Source organism: Agelaius phoeniceus, chromosome 12, assembly GCF_051311805.1.
Source record: "Agelaius phoeniceus isolate bAgePho1 chromosome 12, bAgePho1.hap1, whole genome shotgun sequence".
NCBI lineage: Eukaryota > Metazoa > Chordata > Aves > Passeriformes > Icteridae > Agelaius > Agelaius phoeniceus.
Genome location: NC_135276.1, coordinates 4236061 through 4243979, shown reverse-complemented (window position 1 = coordinate 4243979; position 7919 = coordinate 4236061).

Sequence of the window (7919 nt, the reverse complement as noted above, 5' to 3'; positions counted from 1 at the left end):
TCAGCAGCTCTAAATGTGGGGCCCTTAGGAGAGCATAAAAATAGATTTGGGGCTGCCTTGGCAGGATTGGTTTTAGGCTTGCCTGGCAGTGCTCACAGCTAATGCAGCTGCAGAGCTCTTGGTTGGTTCTGTACAGTCTGAAATGGATCCTCATATTTGCTCTGCTTCTGCTCTTCCCTGTGAAGAACTTCAGAGAGAACATCAGGAATGACCATGGCAGTGAAAATTGCCCATAAGGAAGAGGAGCATATGTTATGCAGTAAATACAAATATTTCTGAAACAAAGTTACATTGTGGGAATATTAAGATGGTGAATGCTTGCACATCAAGATTTACATGTCACTGATGGGTTTTGTGTTAACTTTTTGTGCCCTTGAGAGGCTTTGCAGAAATCTGAGCCCTTCTGTGCTGGGATGCATCAAGTAAATTACCAGCAAAAGCACTGAGATTGGTGCCAAGCTAAATGTGGGCACTGCAATGAATATTTGTGTTTCCAACTGGGAATAATGTACTTTTAGTAGATGTATAGACACAGGATGAAATATTTAAAATTGCTTGACATTAATTGACAGTTAAATATTTGCTAGTGTGGCTTGCTTTTGAGAAGTAGGAAGCCTTTGTGATTTTTCCTTCTGTGTCACTGTCATCAATGGACACTGCTTTGCCATTAAATTCAGCAAATGTAGGATTGAGAACAAATTAACTCATCACTATACACCAGCTCTGTACAGCAGGGGAGGCAAGAAGAGTTGAATTTGTGATTGCTGCACCTGTGGCCGTGGAAAAGGATCAATGCCATGTTGGCTAATATAATAATGGTATTAAATATTATCTTTTTGAATCAATAGCTTTGTTCCAGCTAGTACAATGCCATTTTTATGGACATAACTACTATTTTTTCATAGAGCAGAAGAGCATGGAATAAGTAAGATTAAGAAACAACAATTGTTGTAATTACTGTCATTTATGAATGCTGGCAAATTACTGTAGTAAAGGAATAGTTGAAAAGGAGTAGGTTTTCCTAAGTTACATGACAATTATATGTGAGCTGCCATACTTTTGGAAGTCAAGAAAACAAATGCACACACACATTTTTGTTCATTTATTCCAAGAGGGTCTGTGAATAATGATATATTCATAAAATCTAATTACAGTTAACTCCCAAAACAACTGGTTATGTGAGATAGTAACTGAAAAATCTATAAATGTCTCAAAAGTCTGTGTGTGAGTCTGACAATGTGAATACAAATTTAAATATAAATGAATACTTGGGTATTTTATTCAAACAGGTTTTAAAGCTGGTTTAATCTTTACAGCACCTCCCCTGACATGGGCAGAACAATCACAGTGCTGCCATGGGGGGAAGTGCCCTAAAGAAGGGTGTTTGAACACTGATCACTGTAGATGTGAACACCAGTCTGGGGATCATGGGATTTTCTGTGCTATGTGGACTGTGTTACCCTGGAGTCCTCTCAAATCTGTACAAGATCAAAGAACTTTTCTGTTTGCTACTTTCAGTTTAGGATTTGTGACCCCACTGGTTCTATCAGCTTGATTGCTTCCTGTTTAAAAGAATTCATAAATGTGCAATATATAAATATAGAGCAACATATGGAGCCATGTATGTATAAATTGATTTTATTATTGTTGCCTGCTGCAGGATTGTCCCCTGTGCCCTCTGAAATATGATTGGCTCTGAGATTTCCCAGCGTGAGAACTCTGTACAGAAATTATTTATTTAGTAAAGTTGTGGTTAATTCACTTAATTCTGATTTTAAGTAGGTACCCTTTTGCAGCATTCCTGTTCATCTACCACTACAAGCACTCGTGGATTCTATCCTAAGTGGTTTTACTGCAGATTTCTTTGATTTTATTTCCTAATTTTTATTAAAATAATATTTTTCATTAATTTAGACGGCTGCCCTATCTGGCACCTTTATTTTCAGCTGAGGAGATAGCTGGAATGTTTGACAGCCACGTGGACCCTGGGGAGGGGATGCCCCCTTGGGGAGTTCTGCATGCAGCCATGCCCTGGGGATAAAGGAATGAATGAATGAATGAATTAATGCCAGCTCAGGGGAGCACCACTGATCCCTGCCAGAGCCTGATGTGTATTGTCACAGACACATTTCATGAAAAATCCTTTCCTTAGGATCTTTTCTCCTGAGAAGCTGAGAGGCCTCAGGAACCAAATATAACCAATGGTTATCTGCTGCTGTGGGATGCAACAGGAGCATCTGGGATTGGGCTCATGTGGTTGTTTCTAATTAATGGCCAATCACAGTCAGCTGCCTCGGAGTGTCTGGTCAGTCACAAGATTTTATTATCATTCCATTCCTTTCTATTCCTTTCAAGCCTTCTGATGAAATCCTTTCTTCTACTCTTTTAGTAGAGTTTTAATATATAATTTTATTTAATATAATATATATCATAAAATAATAAATCAGCCTTCTGAAGCAGGGAGTCAAGATTCTCATCTCTTCCCTTGTTGGGGTTACCTGCAAAATTCAACATTTAGTGATCCTGAGTGAGGAACATTGCCACAGTGTATGAAAGGGGTCTCAGATGACTCAACCTTCACTAACATGGAGGTGCACAGGCAGAAATTGTCTCAATTTTGTTTTTCAGTTTTTGACAAATATCTCACTGCCTCAGGCATTAGGTTCACAGATGATGGTGTGTCCTAACAATAGGTATGGTTAAAGCTTTGCCAAAACAAGTACCAATGCTCTCTTAGAACAATTTTGATCATCTAAATCACTGATTATCCTCATACTCACTGCCCTTTTTTTTTTCTTCTCTCTAGGCATACTTACAGCTGAATCCAGAGGGCTGCCAGTCTTGTTCACTCATTGTTCAGTGGTTGAAATGATTCTCCCTTCTCATTCTTCAACTCATTTATCACAGGCTCTCCTTTTATTTTCATGCTTTGGTTGGAACATACAAGTAGGATCCACAGCTCTGCTGCACAGACTGTGTCATAGTTGAAGGATATGGCACAGGGTTACAGGGTTTTCTTTATGCACAAGAAAATCTGACTTTTCATGGTTTTAAACTCCATTGAATATTGAAGCAGCTTTGATTATTCTACAAATTCTGACAGTAGTTTTGTTCCATGGTTTATGATTATCCCTTTTTTTTTTCTCCTCTCTGTAATGTGGTCTGAATTACCATGCTGATTTGTGAAAACATTACTGGGTTTTATATTAATCAAATTTCACTTGTACGCTTCAGATAGATTTTACTTTTTAGAAATTTTGTACAATGTACAATAATAAAAACAGCCTAGGCAGCATGGAACAGAGATGAAAGCATTACACCTTCAGGGCAGGTGTAATTCCCTATCCCAGCTGTGAGCCCACCACCCTTAATGAATGACATGCTGTGTTACTGTCAGTAGCTGGCAGGATCACTGAGGATCCAGAAGGACAGTGCTTGTTGATCCAGTGGACAAACCAAAGAGAGCAGAGCATTTTGGGTCATGGGAATCCACCTCATGACTCAGCAGTGATGGACTTGACATGTTCTGTGTCCTCTCCCTGGTAGGTGTTGGCTCAGCCTGGTAAAGATCAGACACCCACACTTTAGCACAGGTGTGGCATTTCTTCTTTCCTAGTGCTTTAAACTTATTTTTAGTGAAATTAGCTAAACAGATGATTGTCCTGATACACTAATACATTGTCTTTCCTTTTATTTCCTATTTATTTCCTTATATTTCCATTTCTATCCTTTTTCACTCTCTCTGTGGAACAGTTTCACTGAGGCACAGTTCTAAATTCTTGCTGTGTTATCAATCTACTCATGTTAAGAAGAGCTTTAGGAAATAAGATGTAATTTGCTCTTTTATGAACACCAAAACCACTGTGCTATGAATATATATTGAGAACATTGAGAAGAAAATGTAGAATTTCAGTTATAATTATTCTGGTTGATTCCAAGGATACTTACATACTGTAAAATCATTAGGACTTTTAAAACTATGTGGGGTATTGCAATGAATGAGAAGTGCAACCCTTCATGCAGAATGGATGTAAGAGAAATTTATACTCAAAAATATACCATTGGAACTTGAAAAATATAATTATAGTAGACAAATAAGAGAAACAAAGCCATACATCAGTTTTAATGACAACCCCTGAGACAGGTGAAACACAAATTGCATTTCTTAGGGCCAAATAAACCCTTTAAGTATCTGGGCCAAATTTAAATGAAGACTAGCCAGAGATGCTAAATTTTAGTTATTGGTAACACAAGTAGTAGGAAATAAAAAAAGAAAAAGTATTTAATTGTCAATGAAACAGGAGAAGACTGGTTATCCTTACTCTCGACTGTGCTTTTCCTAATTGCTAATTGGGTGCAAGTAAAATGGCAGTCTGTAATAAGTGTAGTATAGACTACAGCTATTATTCAGTTTACAGTGGAATTTAAAAGGAAATAAAAAAAGAAAAAGTATTTAATTGTCAATGAAACAGGAGAAGACTGGTTATCCTTACTCTCTACTGTGCTTTTCCTAATTGCTAATTGGGTGCAAGTAAAATGGCAGTCTATAGTAAGTGTAGTATAGACTGCAGCTATTATTCAGTTTACAGTGGAATTGCTGCAGTGCTTGTAGCCTGGTTCAGAGCTGTTCTGTCAGTATTGCTGTGATTGCTAACCCAGAGCTTCTTGGTGAAATGGCAGAGCACCAGCTCTGTGGTATTTTCTGAGTCCCCCATCATTGGGAGGAATGAATGAATCTGATTCCATGTTCTTAGAGGGAATAATTTATTATTTTATGTTACTATATTATAGAAAAGAATGCTATACTAAAGAATAGAGAAAGGCTAAAAGATATTAATGAAAAACTCATGATTCTCTCCAGAGCCCTGACACAGCTGGACTGTGATTGGTCATTAAGTCACAACAATTCACATGAAACCAATCAAACAATGACCAGTTGGTAAACAATGCCCAAACCACATTCCAAAGCAGCAAAACACAGGAGAAGCAATCAGATAATTATTGTTTTCATTTTTCTCTGCGGCTTCTCAGCTCCCCAGGAGAAGAAATCCTGGCAAAGGGATTTTTCAGAAAATATGACAGTGACACCAGCTCTGAATTACTCCTCCTTGCTGAACAGCCTGCTCTGGCTAACTTGTAAGTCTTTGCACAAGTTTCCCAGCTGTAAGAATGGATGGAAGACAGGTCTAAGAATTACTGGTGTTCCCAGCTAATGGGGGTAACATTACAGCAGAGAGCATTTTCTGGGCTGGGAGGGGAACACTACAGGGTGGTGTGACAGGGGAGCTGCTCTGCAGCCTCTGCATCTGCACTGCAGTAGTTTACAACCCTTCTCCACAGTACAAAATCCAGTCCCTGAACTGCTCTGAAGTGTCTGTTCAGTCCTAATTATATGTTTTGCTTTCCTGTGCATGCTCCATTTTAGATAAGCCTGATTGTATGTAATACTTTAAGTAATTTCTAATTTTTTTTCCTTTCTTTTTAACAGAATTGGAGGCTGGGAGCACATTGCTGAGCAACCTCAGGTGGCTATTTTCATCTGTTCTGATAACAGTATTTATTCTGAGCAAAGATATTTGTTCTCTCCCTAGGAGATAGCTTTAATGTGCATTCATTCTGTGAGTTAGAGGAGCTTTCATGCTTCTAATTCCAATCTGTTTGATCTCCTACTTAAATTCTAAAATAAGTCTAGTAACTCATGCAGCTAGTATATGTTAGCTAAGAATGTATTGATAGTTTGTTCCATTCCTTCTGTAGAAAAGAAGTAAAGTAATAAAGACAGTGTCAGGCCCCACTGAGCCTGTCATTTCTGTGGATTTTTGCAGGGGAAGGGGAATCTGAAAACACATTAATTCACCTAAAATGTGATTCAGCCTTATTTTGGTACTGCTCTTCTGTCATTTACAAGCAGAAGAGACTTACTTGAGTTACTTCAGCCTTCATTTACCAAACATTTTGTATGTCAAGGAAAATAGTAAATCCTTTAAGACTCCAGCTACCAGAGAGAGTAAGCCCCTAATATAACCAAAGCACAAAAGGATTTATCATAAACTAAACTAAATTATCCAAACTCATCTCATCAGTAGATTTGAAGGAACTGGCAGAAGAGAGAAATCAGTTTAGCATCTTAGTAGATATGGGGTCTCACTATTGCCTTGCAGTGCTTTCCTACTGTGTAGAAAATAAACCCCAGCATCACCACAGTTTAAATCAATCCAGATCCAGTTATTAAAAGATAAAAGTCAGCAGGGAGGTGGGAGATGTGATGTTGGAACAGCCTTTCAGTGTGGCATCACAAGTGAAACCCATGTGTGTCCCTCCCTGTCCTTGTGAAACCTGCAGAGTTCCTGTGTGTGCAGGGCACTGGGCAGGAGCTCAGAGATTCCAGGGATGAGTGAGGGGTGCTGGGATGGACAGCAGCCTCCTGAAACAGCTGGCACAGTTCCTGACACAAAGCACCAACTTGGGAGTATACTTTAAAAACCCAATCACACTGAAAATATTTCAAGCCGCAAAGAAGAGAGAAATAAAACAGTGCTGGTTGTGGCCTGGCTTTTTCTTTCAGGTGTCTGGAATGATTTGTCCAGTGGAGCTTAATGATAAAGTGCAGGTTAAAAAATGTGTGATAAACTTCCTCTAATTATTTCTGTAAGTATTTGAAACGCAGACAATTCTAATCCTCCTCTGTAATTATGTCAAAAATCTGATTCTAGTAACACAATTAAACACAAATGAGACATAATTTACTTAATGGAGAGGTTGTGTGGACCTTCAGCTTTGTTAAGAGAGCGAAGTTACAAGTAGGAAAAAACCCTAATATGCAATTAATGCTGCCTTGATAGTAGTTACAAAGACAACTGAACCCTTTCAAGAGAGAATAATTTTATTTTGTTTTTCAAGCAATTACCCTAATGTAATTACTGCTCATAATCTGGTCTGCTTGATACAAGCTCAGAATTTCATAGAATGTTCAGAGTGTCATAGAGGAGTATCACAGCTTTGCACTCTCTTTCAAAAAATGCCTATACATTGGTGATGTTCTTCCAGTATTTCTCCATCAAACAATTTGTATTTGCCTTCCTGTGATACCAAATTGCTCCTATTTTTTATTCCCATCACATTTCATGAAATGAATGTGAATTATAACAGGGCTTTTTCAGCTCTGCACAGAATTCATGAATAACAAATTCCTAAAGAAGAGGAAGGAAAGTAGATCACTGTGAAGTTTAGTAATGGTCTATAATGGATCAAGGCAGAAATAGTGTTAAAGTTGGTGCAGCAAAGTACCCTTGAGAATTTCCTTCTCCTTCAGGGAGAGTGTAGTTGTCACTAAATGTAAACCTTATTAAATGCAGCTAGAGAGTGTTGTGCAGTGATGCAATAAACCCAGAGATAAATAATGTCTCACCACACCTGATGTTTTCTACCCAACTTTTCTTTAATGCCAGCTGTCAAAAGAGAATAGTGGTGATTATTATGGGATCACAGTCTTACTGATCTGCACAAATCTGTACATGCATTGAAACTGATACATGCTGAAAAGGAGATAAATGCATATAAATTACTTGTGGAAATGGTGAAATTATAGTCTTAGTTTAAAGAAATCTCAACCAAATTAATCCATAGATAGAAATGCTTGTAAAAGAAACTTAAGGTTTTATTAGTTACAAAAACTGGGTACAGGGGGGAACTGATGTGAATAAAGTAATAAAATTACATGTAATCAGAATAAGACAGGTATTACACACATGGAAAGGCTAATGTTTTTGATTTTAATGTTTTTAGTACTAATTTTAATGGTTTTAGTACTAATATTATGTCTTTAGTACTAATCTTATGTCTTCATTTTTCTACTGCATATTTAAAAAAAATTAGTATCTTTTGATAACACTCAGTAAAACTTTATCAAAACTTTACTT